Consider the following 17952-nt stretch of genomic DNA (forward strand, 5'->3'; position numbering starts at 1 on the left):
ACATTCAAGCAAATGGCATTCAAGTTGCCTTTGTGTTGAGTATTAAAGTAGCTATCTGAGATTCTCTTTATCTTTCTTATTTTCTTACTTTTACTGTTTAGTCCGCTAGAGTTTCAGGACTTAAACCATCTATTAAAAGTAGAAGCAACAGCAATCCTTCTTCCACTTTAACTTACAAGACTGAAAGAGAGGTAGTCATTTACAGCCAAAGATGAAATTACTAAAATAAATAAATGGAAATAAATAATGTCTTTTATTATATATTATAAATTATTTCAGGATCACTCCTAACTCTGGTCCCCTTTCATTACATCCTCTCAGAAGGCTGGGGATGGGCAAGAGGCTGGGAGTGGATATAGCCAAGACATCTGACCCAAACTGAACAATGGGGTGGTCCATACTGTGTGATGTTATGCACAGTTCGGGGTAAGAAGGAGGTGAATATTTGTGGTCATGGTGTTTGTCTTCCCAGGTAACACATCCACATCTTGAGTTAAGTAGCTAGATATCTTTCTGCCAGTAGAAACTAACAAAATAATTTATTATTTTGTCTTTCTTTCAAAAGTAGTTTTTGCTTTTCTTATTAAACTTTATCTTGAACCAAGCATCTTTATGATTACCATTTTTTGCTCCATCGCCTCGTAGAAGGGTAGGAGTGAATGGCAGGATGGGTATTTGGCTGCTGATTGGGATCAACCCACCACAGCTGCAAATGAATATGTAGAACATCCTCTACTTAACTTCAATAGATAAATCAGTCTGTAAATAAGATTTATTGTCTGGAATCTTATGAATTTACAAAAAAAAAAAAAGTAAAGTCATTGCATTCAGTATAATATTTATTAAAAAAATAAAAATCCCTGGTGTGAATAAGAAACTGTTCCTCTTGGTTTGACAACAATATAAACACTATAATGATCTGAGAGCTGGGTCTACTGGATAGAAAAAAATCTCACACTAAACCGGAGTTTAATTATTTTTCATAATTACTGAAGCTTAGAGTTTTCATTTTAAAGCAGACTTTATTAGAAGTCTGAGTTTTCTTATCTTTGAAGGAGAAACTCCTTCCCAAAAGAAACAATTTCTGTGGTTCGTATTTTCATTCTAACAAATCTGCTTTTTTACTTCCCTTACAATTTCTGCTACAAAGATGCAGTGTCTCCCAGCTTTATTCTCTGCATTGATGAGCAGAACAATTCTGCTCCCTCAAGACAGGTATCCAGCATCGCTTTGATGACTTAACATATCCAAGACATTGATATGTCTGGCAAATGGTACAAAGGGAATACAGGATAATAATGTTCTCCTACAGCAATGTCCAGAGGTGAAGTGGATTTCATGGCATATCTTGGATGGCACTACACACATATGAATAAATAACTTTATTGGACCCTAGTATTCATTGGCATTGTGGGGGCATAGACACCAAGGACACATGAGAACATCTATGTGCTGATATTCAAACATAGGAAAGATAACAGAGTTCTCAAGGACTGTTTCAAGGGTAACAGAAAATGAGTTAGAAAATGAGTTGCAGGAAGCTATGGGTTTCTCGCTGGCCATCTCCTCATGTAGTATATGGCATGTCTCTGCTGCTTAAAAAGGGGAAGATAGCATAGAACTATTTTGACTTAATTGCTACCACTTTAACAGAATTTTCAAGAGACGAAAACAACCATCCAACTGTACGGTCAGCTACAATATTTTTGAGGCTAACACTTGGTAAGCATAAGCTAAAAGAAGATTGTACGGTTAACCTTAGTCATCAGTGCAGACACAGACACATTAATTATAGCAACATTTCTTTCTTTTAAAGACATATATAATTTGATAGACTACCTGACAGCTCATTGACTGATATAAGCTGCCATACATTTTTTGAAGCACCTGAATCTACCTAATGATCTCATTAAAAGTTATTTCTGCCTATTTGAATATCTCTGTGTGTTAAACAGAAATTTCACACCACAACAGATCCTTTTCTATTTGCTACAATAGAAAAATATGACCAACATCGAGAAGATCACAGCACTAAACTTCTTTCAGTTATTCTTCTATACTGTACAATTGCAACTAGCTTAAGGAACAAATGCCAGATGTTAGAAACTATTCAAATAATAAATATATTATATATATATATATATATATATATATAATAATAAACTATTCAAGGTTTGTGTATTTTCACTGCTCCCAAAAAGTCATTCTATTTTTGAGCCACATCAGAAGATGAAAACCTTTTGCTTTCATTATTTTTATTATGTACATTCAAGGTTTATAAATGATGATGATTTTTGGTAGGACAGCTGTCAAGGGGACTTTAGGAATTCTTTTTTTAAATTAAAGTTATCCTTTTTATGCATATCCAAGAATCAAATTGTAAATAATAAATGCCACAGACAATATTCTATCTTTGCACATAGTCTTTGAAAATAATTTTTCTTATTTCGATAACATGTGGCTGTCCTATTTACAAATTTGATAGATATCTGCCATACTGCTTTAGCTGACCTGCTTTTGTTAATTCTGATACTACTCATCTGTGTTGTATATGTCAGAATTAAATATGAGATATAGATTCTTATTTTAATAGTATGGCAAAAATTTGTCTTCTGAGCAAAGTCTTGAGAAGCAGAATTATCAACCCACACATTAAGTTCCTGCAGTAAGTCCTAATCACAGGAAGATAGTTGTTTAGAATTTTGGTGGGGTTCTGGTTGTTTTTTTTTTTTTGGTTTGGTTTGGTTTGGTTTGGAGTTTTTTTTGGTTTTGTTTTGTTTTGTTTTGTTGTTCATTTGTTTTTGAATTTGGTTAAATGATTTATTTTTTTAAAACTTTAATTATGACTGACAGTATAAATAACTTCATTTTTGTTAAAAATTGTAATTGTTTTTCCCTTGATATTATAGTGACATTATTCTGACTTTCTGTGAGAAAGGTGAATGAGTATCTGCTTTTTATTTTGATGCTGTCACTATACTGTACACACTATAGCTGTGTTTTGCACAATCCCAGCCTAGGAATAATCTCATATTCTGGAATTCAATATTGCTTTAATTTTTTTGTTTTCATCCAGTTATAAAACATGCCTGTATTCAAGTGAGTAGAACAAAGTTCTGCTCGGTGGATAATTCCTGTAAAATTGAAACCTAAGCACAACTTTCTGGGTAAGTATTCTGACAATTGGATTGCTATGCAACAGATATGGGGGCAAACCACAATTGATCAGTGCCGGGGGGGTTTCCTCACCCGAGCTTTAGGTGGTTTAAAGTCCTTGGCCCTCTAAAAAGCCCCGAGTCGCGTCCCTGTAAAAAGCAGAGTCCTCAAGGTTTGTTTTCAGGTTTCTCGTGTTGTTTATTATTTGGTATCTCAAAATTTTCTCTGCTCCCAGCCGAGGTCTGGACAGCAGCTGGGACACGAGGCGACTGCCCCACAGATGGGATGTCCCCTAACATTTATACAGATAATTACGTACTAGTTATTTACTATTTTGTGCCAATGCCCAGTGCCCACACCAGAAATGACATTCTACTTTGGTCCAATCCACTCTAACTACTTTGTGCCATCACTGCCCCAAAAAATGGAGGACGAGGAAGAAGGAGAAGTACATAAGGTACCACCCAAATTCCACCATCTTGTCCCCATTTACTTCTATTCTAAAAATTCTAAAACTATTGAATTCTACATCATCTACTGTGCCAAATTACAATTTTCACATCCTGGAGGTTTGTAATTACTTCTGCAATGTTGAAAGCTTTTCCCATGGACTAAAATCAAACCAGGTGTCTTCCTGGGCTCTGTGCCAAGGTCTTGACTGTCTCCACACCCCCCTGTCCAGGGCTCAAACTCCTTTCCTCAGGTCCCAGGCCATCCAAGGGGATGTCCTGGACTCCAACAGATCAGGATTCTGTGATTTGTTTAAACTGCAGAATTTCTACATTAGGTTGATTCACTTTTAATGAATGCATCATAACAGAGGATGAAAACTAATTTCAAGATACTTGCAGATGATTCTGAGTTGTATTGCATAATATGTAACAGAAAAAAATACAACTATTTGTGTTGGTTTAACGCAGCCTGGCTTTTTCTTTTTTTTTCATGGGAAGGGAAGCCACAGAGGTGGCTTCTGAGAGAGGCGCTGTTTGAGCCCTCCATTCTGTCCAACAGAGCCAATGCCTGAAGGCTCTGATGATGGGCGTGTTACTGGCCCAATTAGAGAAGTTGGTAACTCCTCTGTGATGACAGATTTAGGAAGAAAAAAAGGATGCACAGTTGTTCTTCCAGGGATTAGGAGTGAACATTCAGGGTCATCTTGGCATGACCAGGGCTGGGAGTGGCCATGCTGCTGGGGACACGCAGCCAGCACCGGGGCCATGTGGAGGAAAAACCCTCTAGTACTTTAAACTGAAAATCAAGAATAAAAGGATCTATTTAAAAAAAGTAATAATTGCTTGCAATTGTGCATAATTTGTTTTTTTTCTTTTGTTATTGTTTCAGTGCAAGGAAAGCAAAAAAGACACATGGAATATATGTTTGATTTATAACAAAATGTTTGTCATTTCAAAAAACAAGTCCATGGTTAACATTACTTCTAGTTTTCCACATTGCAATAAACTTTATTAGAACTTTTCAAACTGAAATGAAGACAGATCACATATCTGAAATAAAGTGAGAGGGCAGAGAGAAGTTCTGCCCTGAAATGTTGGTACATAACTTTGTTATAGCATAGTAGTCATCTGGGTATTATTGTGAAAATATGGAATAAAATTTTCCTTAGAATTATGTCATGCAATATCTCTTCATACTACTTGACTAAAATACTGAGGAATTTAACTTCCAAACAATCTAATTCCAAGTGATACAACTTTATAGGAAAACATGTATGACTGACAAAATAAGTAATAGTTGGCTGAACAGTCATTTGATTTTATTGGTAGTCTTCCAGTAAATCTTTCATTATGGGCCATAAAAACATTTTGCATGGTTCCTGTTGAGTTATGCCTGAAGTTTCATGACATGAAATGATAGATTGGAACAGAGACTGGCTACACTGAAAAAATCTGAAGTGTGCTTGAGTCAGGTAAGTGTCAGTATTTCAATGATTTATCCTAAACATATATTTTTATGTGTAATATTATCCCAGGACTACATCAGGATGAGTACAGTATTTCATTATGATGACAGACTGGGTGTAAGGTTGTGTAGAGTGACAGAAGTGTATCTAAAGATGCCACCATCTTGCACTTCCATGAAACAATATATTAAAAAGTCATAAAATTTCAAGAAAACATCTGTTGTGCTTTAACGGGTAAAGTAGATCTCTCCTACATAGCAGTTAATAGTGGAAGTGAAATCAGAAAGGAGGATTTAATGTGTGTGCTCTGCAAGTGGATGCAAGTTTTTAGTACTCTAAGATACTTGAAGAATGTTGCATTTTAAGAGGTAGAAAGCAACTGAGCTGAACCATCCACAACTTATGACAGAATATCCAGAGTGGATCTTGACCCTTTAAATTAATTCATCACAAGCAGCTGATTTTAGAAAGAATTGGGATATTTTATGAGCAAACACTGTTTTAATGTTACTTTTTGAACTAAATGGATAATTGAACATTTTTAAACATTTGTTCTTAAAGAGAAACCATAATCTGTCAATTTTTTTATTCCTGCATATCACAATGCATAAAATATAAGGTTATGAGTGCAAATATCAGTGTCCTTAAATTTATGTATGCACTATATAAGGAAAGATTTTGAGTTACTAATGTAATCTTCCATGATTCCTTGGTCTGTAGTACTGGTGGCATTAATTGTTAAACTCTTCCCTTGCAGATACATATAGTGTACTAAGAAGGAGCATACAATTAATTTGCATATAATGAAACATTAGAACGGAACGGAACGGAACGGAACGGAACGGAACGGAACGGAACAGAACAGAACAGAACAGAACAGAACAGAACAGAATAGAATAGAATAGAATAGAATAGAATAGAATAGAATAGTTGGAAGGGACTTACAACAATCTTCTAGTCCTATTGTCAGACAGGTTGTGTGTGTCTTTTCCTTCTAGGTTGGTCAAGGTGACTAAGCCTGTTGTTATCAGAAAGTATTACATAAAAGCTTTCTGTTAGCAGGAATAACTGCATGGATCTCCATGAGCTGCAATTTGTGCTGGAATATTGTACTGACACCGTTTTTGAAAGACAAGTGGATTTCTTATGAATTAATCTGGCAATAAAATACTACTTGCTATATGATCAAATGCAAGCAATGCTTTGTTTTATTGTTAAAATACTATTAAAATCTTATTGCTTTATCTCAGGTCAAATGCAATCTTAACAGTATGTATCTTGATTTTCAGAAACAGTTCACAATACAATAAGGCCACTAGTAAGCATAATAAAAGATATGTTCTTTTCATTTCATCAGGGATATATTCTTAAGAATCCCGTTGATAAGGATGCATTAACAAAGACCTGACAGTTGCTAGGAGCTGAGAATCAGAACTGAATGCAAACAGAGAACTCATTTGTAAAGCGATTACTAGTGTCGTATCCCTGATCTCAATTAACTGCCAGCTGAAGTCAGACTCTCTTAATGTGATTCATTTTAACATAACAAGAGTAAATAGTTTTGCCATGCAGAACAAACTGATTATTTCAGACACAATGGAGACCTTACTTAAAATGTCAGCCAGATTATGAATTCATGCTAAATAAGTTAATGAAAAGATTAATATCAGTGAGAACAGTGCTTCCAGATATAAATCCTTATTATATCTGAAATAGGCACTTTTTTTCCTCTCATTTTTATTTTTTTTCCCTTGGTTAATAGGCCTTTTCTTTGAAATGCATAATTTTCTGTATCACTTCAAACTAGCTGGTAAATTGAGAGTTTCATCTGTTTTTACCAAGATAAAGAGATGTATATATATAACTATGGATTGGTCGTGTTAGTTTTCAGTCCTGATGCATGACTCTGCACCAGCTGGGAAATTGTATACATTGTATAAGTTGTACTCAAACTAATTTCAGAGAACAATCTCAGCTGGGGTAGGTAGTATTTGTATAACATTTAACCCTCATCACTCCAATGCTTTGATCAAGTTAGCTTTCTTAAAGGAAGACATTGATACAGGCATTCATCTTTTAAGGTATAGTGGTTGTATTGATTTCAATGAACACATTTTATTCTTCATTCTCCACCATGTCCTTTGCTTTTCTGTTCTTTGTCTTTTATTTTCCACTTGTGTAGTTACATATGACAGTCATACTCCTTGCTCTCTTACATATTCTTGAGAGGTTAAACAATAACTATTACCATATATTGAATATTAAATTTAAAAAAACCACAATCTAGTACTGTGGCGTCTCAGCAGAGAAAAATTAGTATTCCTTCCCTTTACATTCTCTATTTTCTTTCTGCTCATAAAGCAGGGAAGAAAAATATTGACATAAGTGTAGGTTAGGGTTAAATCATGGGAGCATACTAAAACTTGCTCATCTTTCAGAAAATAATTTATACTTCATGATGCTGCAAAGGGAACAGCTTCCTTACTTCCTTCTACCAGCTTAGAGAAAAATTGAAATTCATAAAATTATTGTAAAAGTAGGTAGGACTGGTCCTGCATTTTCCTAAATATCTGCTAAATGCTATTGATCAGCATATATGCTAACAAAAAGGAGGATAGGCATGCCCTTTGTAATTTTAAGTAGGCTTATGTTCTCACCAACTCAAAAGAGTTTGGTGGGTGAGATGAAGCATTATTTATATATGCTGAAAAACATTCATAAAAGAAACCCCAAAATCTATAGTTAAAAGTTACTCTCATAGTCATTTATCAAGTGATGTGCTTCAGAAATGTTTAACAGTATGAAGTTGTACACTACCTGATCATCCATCACAGACTGTGAGTCCACCTGATAGACATTCACAGTATTGACACAAGTACTTTAGGACCTGAATTTCAAAGGGACTGCTGTATCAACCAGGGCAAAGGATAGCTGAGTACCTGAATATGAGGGACATATATGTTTTATTCCCTCAATTATTTTCCAAACTTTTTCAATATTTGCTTTTTATTTTTTATGGCATCTTTGTAGAATTTTGTGGAAATGCATGTAGAGCCATGGGGGAAAAAAACAAAGTCCATCACAAAATTAATAATAATCTGAAATAGTGATATTTAGTTACTCCTCTTATTGTCAGTGTTTGAAGAGTGAATGTAAAACATGTTAAAATTCTCATTGTATGACCTTCAAGATGTCTTCATTTAATTCAAGGAGGATATGACATAGCTTTCCTAATGATAATGAAATATAAAAATGTATTTAATGAAGAAAAAACAGGCTTATTTTCTTTCAAGACCTATTCTGTAAATACTCATAACAAGAAAGTGCTCACATATTACTACATATTTGAAGAAGGTAAAAATCCAGTTACTTTCTGCCCATTGCTAGAAGTATGGTTATCTGATCATAAAAAAAAAAAAAAAAAAAAGGCAGATGATCCATAGACAAAAAACCTTAAAGAGTAGGCAGACTTTTTTTTTCCTCTTTATCTCTAATCCAGTGACTGAATATACTGAATATACAGTTTAGGAAAGCAGACCAGACACTGGCTTGGCTGACATGCACTCCCCAACACACTCTCTCTGTGCTAGGCAGCCCCCTGATCTGAAGGAGAAGAACATTTCAGCAGATGGGCTCAGAAAGTCAGGGCTGCTTGGCCTGGATAAAAGGAGCTTCCTCATAACAACATTCCACTATCTGAATGGGGCCTACAGGGGAGCTGGAGAAGGATTTTCATCAAGAACTATAGTGATAGTGATGCCAAAAGGGTTTTGTTTTTATATTTCTTTCATACATTTTTAGCTCTGTAGACTATTATTGTATGATTATACAGTTTCTTAGCTAAATTCAGTACTTTGTTACACAAACACATTCCTGGAATCTTATTCTAATCTTGCTTCTTCAGTGAACCAAGGCCATGTCACTTTCCCAGGTATTTGGCATAAACAGTGTGGGGCTAGAAGCAAGGGAGGAGGCTGCATTAGGGGCAAAACTAAGAGAGGGAATTACTTCATTGACTATACTTCTACTTGGAGATTCTTGTCAATTACGCTAATTTTCAAAATTATAAAAGCCCTGAAGCCCAACATCATGCGTACATTCTGCCATAAATGCGCCTGGAGGATTACCAATAAATGGTAACTGCTTTTATTATTTTAATCTTGTTTGGCTTATGACTTCAGGGCAGAAAAGGCATCAATAGAAAAAGGAGTAATGGGTACAAGTTGAAAGAGGGGAAATTCAGGAAGAAATTTTTCATTTTGAGGGTGGATAGACTTTGGAACAGGTTGCCCAGAGATGTTGTGGACGCCCCAATCCTGGCAGTGCTCAAAATCAGGTTGGATAAGACCTTGAGCAACCTGGTCTAGTGGGAGGTGTCCCTACCTATAGCAGGTGGCCTTGGGACTAGATGATCTTTAAGGCCCATTCTGGACATTCTATGATTTTATGTTTCTAGCAGATTCTATGGAATTAACAAACATTTACTCTACTTTTTTATTACATTCTTGTTTATTTTCTTTAGCATAATACAAAAGTCAATGTAGTATTTAAATCACCCATTGTATTAGCAAGAGTAAGAATTTTACCCTATGTTATAATTCCAATTGTAATATTTTAAGAAAAATTGAAAAATTACCCAATGAAATGTGAAAGGATTTCACCCTCCTTTGAATTTAATCAATTTTCTTGGAGTTAGAAGCCCAAAAACTAGCTTTTACTTTCAAATATGTGGCAATTTTACTGTGAGTCTTCATGCTCTGATGCCTATATATGGCATAATCACCTTTGCCTTCTTTCTAAAAATCATGATGACTCCACTCATTTTTGTTTTATAAAGGACATACACGTACACAGACACTTAGAGCTATTCTTTTCTCAGAAGTTTCAAAAGTAAGGATTTTTACATTCCATAAAAATATTTTTTTCGGTTTTTCCTTATTGTATATCATAAACTTGCAACAATAAATGACATTTCTGATTTATGGGGTTTGACATGACCTGTCTCACTTAGAAATTTCAAAAAGGAATGCTGCTCAGTATTAGTCTATGAGAAATGACACACATGTCACCATGTGATTAGCTTTCCAGACAAGGCCCAGGCATAGCCTCATTTCCTTGGGCATAAAAACACTGACACTGAGGAAAAAAGGATGATGCCTGTCATGTTCTCCTTTTCTCCACCGAAACTCTTCCAAAAAGCCTTTAGGGTTTTACTCTTCCAAGAGACTACAAAAGGATATTTGTTCAACACTTTTCTGTGAGAAACGTAGTATTAGTTGAACTGAGATCACCTTTGAAAAAAATGCTTTTGATATTACTTACAAATTTTGATTCAGTGAGGGATTCTTACAAAGCTGAAGGGGAAAATAGAAATATATGCTTGTATATACACACAAATACTTCCACAGGTTTTTTTAATTGATATAATTTACAGACTGTTCTGGATACCCAACCTAACAGTTAACTATTGTAATTATGTAGTTTATTTTGTAATGGTTTTAATCAGTACAATGAGAGTTAACAATAATAATTAAATGTCAATATTCTTCTTTATGATCTAAGAAATGTATTTTTAAATAACTTTTAGGTATAATATAGTATATAGATATATATAAAGAAAACATGTACCTATATTATATATGCACATGCAGGGACTCACATTTTTTAATAAAAATTTTTTTTTTTTTTTTTTTTTTTTTTTTTTCTGGAGAACACATAGGAATAAAAAATTTGTGAGACCAAGGATGTTTTTTGGCTATAATAACAGCTTTAGAACCACCATTATTTTCAACCATTCACATTTTTCTGTTCAGACAGAAGAAAACATTCAAAGTGTGCAAATGCCTTCCAAGATGGTATCTGACATTGAGTAGAATAGTGTTATTTTTTGGGTTTTACAACAAAAGATGTGAATGATTGTGAGAAACCACATCTCTAAATTGTTTCTGACTTTTCATTCAGAATTAATATTAGGCAATGGTAGTAATTTTCATATAATTATATGGGTTGAACCTCTTTTCAAGGGAGTAGTATGACTTAGAAGATTTTTCAACTTGGCATTAACTATTGTTCTTTGTAGTATTACACAATGATACCAGGACTTTAAGTTGGGAAGAAGGTCAGCTCTTCTGACAGTGATGCCTTGGGGAAACCAGAAATTGTTACATTTCTCAGTCTGTGCAGCTACTGGCATCCCAAATAGTCACAAAGCACTTCAGTGCCTAAGGCTATTTCAAAGTCAGAGCTTCTTCATTCTTATTAAAATACATGTACACCGCTTAATAAGAAATAGCCTTTTTACAATATTGTGTATGCGAAATCCCAGTTGTTCCTCTAAAAGCCACTTACATACAGCACCATTTACTAAAACAGATTTCTAAGGAAATCCAGCATACTCAAATTTGATGAAAATGTGATAAGAGATGAATAATAAACTCACTTTAGCTGTTCTCACAAAATGAAAAAGCACGAAGGCTGTCCTTAGAATGAAAAAGTCTGAATATTAGTATCACTTCCCAAAGTCCACCAATAAATTATTGTATCTTGGAACTCAAATGAATATATTTATACATATATATAATCATACATATATATATACATATATGCTAATATATATACATATATGCTAATATATATAAAAAATACATATATACTACTAGACCCCGGGTATTTTTTATGAGTTTCAGAAGAGGAGCAGTGTTTTTTTGGAATTGAAACTGAAAAGCTAAACTTAAAACTGAGAGGTGAAAAAGCAAAAAACACCAAACAAACCAAGCAACATTTTGTTTGTCATGCACCTCCTTTTTTTTTCTTTTCCATGTTATAAACAAAAGAAAATAATGCATCATCACTAGCTAGTGTTTATCAAACTTACATTACTGTCTATCTGTTCACAGGTCTTTGACAATATTTTTAGAAAAAAAATTTTAAAGGAAGCAAACAAAAAGCATTGGTAGTTATTCTAAAGTTAGATAATGGAAAAGAAAAAATACTTTACAAAGCCAAATTTGGCTCTCTAATCTGAGTCTTGTTCTGAAAAAAAAAAACATTTATGGAATAAGCTTGAATTGTCTTACAGGATAGAAGTTATTCTGAATGTATTGATAACCATCTAGTATTTACTGAGTTTTAGGGAAAAAAGGGCATGAAGTGTTTTCATGTGTAAGAGAATAAGGTGAGAAAATATATTAAAAGTACAATGGAAGACAGTGGAGATTGCACGAAGGAAATTAACCAAATAGCAAGAAAATTTCATTTAAAAGAAAGATTCATAAAAATGGCATAACAAGTTCCTAGGTATGTTTTTCCATCATTAGCCCCCAAGATGAAATCAACCTTGCTGTAGCAATGGTGTATTATATGTTTTTGCTTTTACACTTATGAAAAATTTAAGTCACAGAGCATGAACAAGTGAAAAACAAGATTATGCGGATTCACATGCTGACAGGTCATTCATAACATTCTGCCTACCTTGGTCAGAGGGGTAGTTCTTATCTTGTGGGATAACAAAATCTGTAAATGAAAAAAGCCAGAAAAGCTTTTCTTACAATGGAAGTGTTCAAGTAGATGGAGAAACAATGTGGTTTCACACAAAAAAACCTGCTATAAATTGTTGCCATTTATGTAATTAATGTTGACTGTCTAAAATGTAGATCAATGCCTAAAAACATTGAGGCAGAAGAGAAGCATAAGAACTCCACAGGTATTTCAACCTATCACAACAAAACAAATAATTATAAGCTCAGGTTCAGCATGGTACTTTATATTTAAACAGCTAGACATTTGTAAGAATATTAAAATAAAATTATTATTTATCAGGTATTATTTATTATTTAAGGTAATGTGACAGAAATTTCAGTTTTCTGAGGTTGTGCTATGCAGCCTGACCAACCTGGTGGCCTTCTATGATTGGATGACTATATCACAGGACAACATAAAATAGGCAAAAAAAAAAAGTAATTTTTGACCTTTGCTCAGAAATTTTATTGCCTTTTATTCCTATTAGAGGCTTATAGCTTTGTGGCCTTAACATTGGACCATAGTGCAATTTTAACTTACAGAACCACACAGCAAGTGTAATTCTGCAGTTCAAATTCATAGACTTTGTGATTATTACTTATTTAGCTTACAAACATCAGACTTTTAAAACTCCAGTCTGTCACTGAGATCTCTTGAATCTATTTCTTCTAAACAGAAGTCCAGCATTATCACCCAGTTTTATGGACATGCTGTGACATGTGGCTGCTTTGATCACAGGGAAAGTGAATACAAGTTAATTGAATAGCAAAGTGGCACAGCAAGTAAGGACAAAACTCACAACATAGGTAGTAATAAATGGAAGAGAATTATGCATCCTATAGCAAATGTTGTTCATGTAAAATATTGACAAAAAGAGTTTAAACTTTATAATTTTAATGTAAGTATTCTGACATTGACTGGTTTCAGTTGTAATTTTGAAAAATGGCCTTTTTATTTATGCATTTTATGCCAGGCTGGGTTCATTTTAGTTTCAGTTAATTTGTTCCTGCATGTAACCCCCAAGAATATACAAAAGTTTTAATTAGAATTTAGACAGACTCAACTATTTCCTAGAGAATTCCTTCAGTTTTTTGTGCAAACTTACTGATTTTCTGTAACCAGACTTTGCTTTCATAATAGATTATCAGACTAGTCTTTTCCATAGTAAGTGTCAAAGACATTTAATAGCAATGATGAAACTCAAATTCCACATTTTTCTAAGACTTAATCTTCACTTTTCAAACACTTCCATTCAAAAAAAAAAAAAAATTACATTTGGGTAGATTTCAGTCAAAACATCTGAGCTTGTAAAATTATTTCAATTCTATTTCTAAATTGTTTAGGAAGCATTATCTGTTACTGAAGTCTCATACAATATAAAGTCTATTTTAAAAATTTGTTTGGTTGTTAGACAAAAACCAACCTGCTTCATTAACCAAAATTAATGTTTACTAAATGCCTGTCCTTTCAACTGGCTAGGATTGCTTGAAGTTAAAATATGGTATAATTTCCCTCTTCTCTGACTTTTTATAGAGGAATATTGTTAATGAACTATTCATCTGAATTATTCTCAATTTCAGATGAAGCTGTATTCTCACTGAAGGATGGGAAGTGAAATTGCAATGGAGTGGTTCTTCATGTAATACTTGCGTCTGCAAAAACAAGATAATTGGAAGCAAAGATTTTTGTATGTTAAAGCTGAAGTGGGAGCTAGGACTGAATTTTCAGTTTATTTTCCTGCTGATGGAGAGAGTGACGTGAAGTGTTCAATGTATCAATGTGCAATATGCTGTAATGGGTGGGGAAGGAAAATGGCTACCTGGTGGGACAAGTCTTCATTATCCTGTAGAACTTGGTCAGAGTTTTTCATCCTTCCTGCTCCTCCTTCAGAAGCTTCAGAAAGATGGAAGCAAGTTAATATCCTCCATTTTGTAGGACCTAGGTTTTTGCTTCTTGCGCATAAATTTGCATGCTTGGGTAAGGAGGGTACCAAAAACATTTTGCCCAGAAGAGCAGCAGGTACCACAGAAGAGAGTAGATTTGCTGTTGAAAAGACAAATATTTCCAATGATTCTAAAATTTTGTAAAAAAATACTAATATTGCTAAGTATTTCAGGCAGTGCTGGGAATTCATGTTTCATATACTCATCAAAACTTGATGGAATTTATGAAACTCTTTTGTCAGAAGATGCAAAGCTATTTTCTTTCTTGTCCTCTTTATTACTCCTTGCTTTTTTTCTGAGCAGTACTCAATCCTATATATTGAGATATTTTGATAAGAAATACATGTTAATAGGCCCTCTACACAGAAAATGTGTCTTCTGCAATATCTTCTTAACCTCACTTCAATTCTCCAAATTGAATTTTAATGAATTATAATTGTTGGTTTTTCTACTGGCTTTCCATATTGTTGTGTTTTAGACTTGCACTATTACGGTTTGGAATAATTACTTCTTGAAAACCAATTATAGTCTTGTCTGTGATATTTAAATAAGGAATCCTTTAATTTCTTCTCGTTAATTGACTGGACATGTAAAGATAACTGCTATTACCAGCACAAACCTACTGCTCTTTTTCTTTTAGAAGAGAAAAGTTCGCAATTATTGTTACTTTAAGGAATAGGTACAACTTTAAAGAATGATAATATCTTCTGATATTGGAAGTGTTGCAATCTTCTTTGCAATAGCAGCATTGCTCCAACACCATACCAACATCTGAAAACACAATGATCTTCAAAAGTTGTTCCTGGTTTCATGTTTATTATTTGACTTCTCTAATCCACTGTAGAAACAAATATCATGCTCATTAAGCAACCTTGCATTAAGTTTAATTTGAAATAAAAATGTAACAAATCCAGGTTCACAGGTGTACTGCAGAGTCTAACTATATATTCCTATTGGTATTGCCATAATGGGCCCTAACCTCTGTCCTGAGTCTGCCAGGACTCAGGATCAATGCTTAAAAGTTATGGTCTCTTATGTTACGACTTACCTGTAGTCACGTTTTACTTAGTTTAGCTGTAACAACAGTTTGTCCAAATGACTGTTTATGGCTAATTTATTTTACTTTTATTTGTCTTCATGTGATACAATCATCGCTTCAGGTAAAAAGCAGCAGCAAGCACTTTAAAAGCAGAATAGGATATTTTAAATTCTAACATACTGGCACGTGTAGAAAAACAGAGACCTGGTACAATATCAGACTCCTTCAGAAGTCAAGACACAAGATAGAGCTTTGACAACTCAGTCATGGTCATTAACACTATGTAGACATGGAGCTAGAGAAAATGGGGTTTAATGGTAACAAAAATAACATATATAAGAGAAAAAATATTTAGTGAACTTCAATGCAAAATGGAGCTGCAGAGTAATAAAAAAAAGAGCAAAGATCTAAAAATTTATTAGCAAACATGATCCCAGTATATCCCATGCCAAGGAAAAGGAACTATCACTATGAACATAGTTTTCCTTCCAGTGATATATTCTGTGATTCCTCGCTACCACCACAGTGATGTCACTGGCTTCGACAAATCTACTGTTCACTGGCCAACCCCAAAGAGTGATGGTGAATGGAGTTAGATTCAGCAGGGGATTGTTCACAGGTGTATTTGGGCCGGTCTTGTTTAATACCTTTATCAATGATCTGGAAGAGGGGATTGAGTACACCCTCAGCTATTTTTCAGACAATAGCAAATGAGGCAGGATGATTGACCTGCTGGATGGCAGGAAGGCTCTGCAGAGGGATCTGGAGAGACTGGATTGACAGGCTGAGTACAATTGTATAATATTCAACAAGGTGAAGTGCCAGGTGCTGCACTTTGACCCCATCTAAGTGCAGATGATGAAGCATGTCTAAAGAAGGTCAAAAAGGATGGTGAAGTACAAGTCTAAGGAGGATTGGCTGAGAGAGTTGTGAGTGTTTGGCCTGGAGAAAATGAGGCTGAGGGGAGACCTTATGACTTTCCATAACTACCTAAGAAGAGATTGTAGTAAAGTGTGGTCATGAGACATAAGATGTGGATTTAATTAGCATAGTTAGTTTGATAAGCAAGATGCCTTGGCAAGAACAAGCAGAGCTTTGAAGATTACATGAAGATTGCATTAAATCTGGTGGACAGGAAAAAATGATTGAATTAAACTTCTGCAAGCAAGACGTTGTAAAATGTATGTTTGTCTGTGTGATGACTAGCCTTCCTAGAATAGTATATAAGCATTTGTAAATCTCAGTAAAAATTAATTCTGATCACCGAATCAGTCTTCCTATCTCTCTATCAATCCTCAATAATTAGTGCCCTGTGTGAGAAGAAGGACTGACTAGCTGATGGCAATCGACAGCACCTCTGAAATGGATCATGGTGGTGACAGAACAGTATTTGGGCCCACAATGGTCTGTATGCTGCCACGTGACATGTGAGCCAGGGGAACTAAAAGTATGGGACCGGACATGTCTGACAAGAGAGACATTAATGAAACCATGCTCACGCTTCTAAAGCATGGATCTCTCATCCTAAAACAGGACTTTAAGTCACTTCCACGTGTGTTTCCTGATATTTTTACCCTCTGTTAACTGGGATAAAGTCAGCATAAAGCTCTAGGACCTGGGTATGCTGCCTGTCCATGGGCCAGAGCTATGAACACTTCCTGTCTGCAGGGCGGTCACAGACATAATTAAAAAATAGGGAGCAGGGCAGCCTCTGAGACCTTCCTGGTGACCGTGCTGAACCAAAACCAGCCCAGGTCCCACTCCTTGTCCCCCATGCGCACACCCTTCCCAATGTGCAGCAGGGATAGAGTCCAGTCACCACCTACAGCCCTACTGCTGTCCCACCAGAGACCCCAGAGCTGCCAAACGCTAATCACTTATGTGAACACTGACTCCAGCAGTGATGGAGAGCCTTCCAACCCTGGCCCCAAAAAAGATCTGAACTTATTCCCTTTGGATACTCATAACAATTGGTTATGGATAAAAAAGAAAGCCCTTAAGGACAGAGACTTTGCCTTCATTTCACTAATCAATGCTGCTTTAAGTTTCACCAGAATGGCCAACTTTTACAGGGAAGCATCTCGCAGTGCAGGATGGCAACGAGTGCAGACACAAATCCTACAGCCAACACAGCAGCTGCCACAGAAACCAGGAGCAATTTTCAGCTTCCAACCAGCCCAGCCTGCACCCACCAGACCGTCTCCGACTTACGTGCAGTCACTGCAACTGCAAGACTGGACATATCAACCAATAACACAGTAACGTTGTCTAATGGCTCAGTTTTGGTCTCCCTGTAGGAAATCTATGAACTCTTGGAACCCAGTTACCACACCTTGCTCATAGGTCTCATCAATACTGGTGCAGACGTGACTCTCAAA

Source organism: Sylvia atricapilla, chromosome 1 (assembly GCF_009819655.1).
Source record: "Sylvia atricapilla isolate bSylAtr1 chromosome 1, bSylAtr1.pri, whole genome shotgun sequence".
NCBI lineage: Eukaryota > Metazoa > Chordata > Aves > Passeriformes > Sylviidae > Sylvia > Sylvia atricapilla.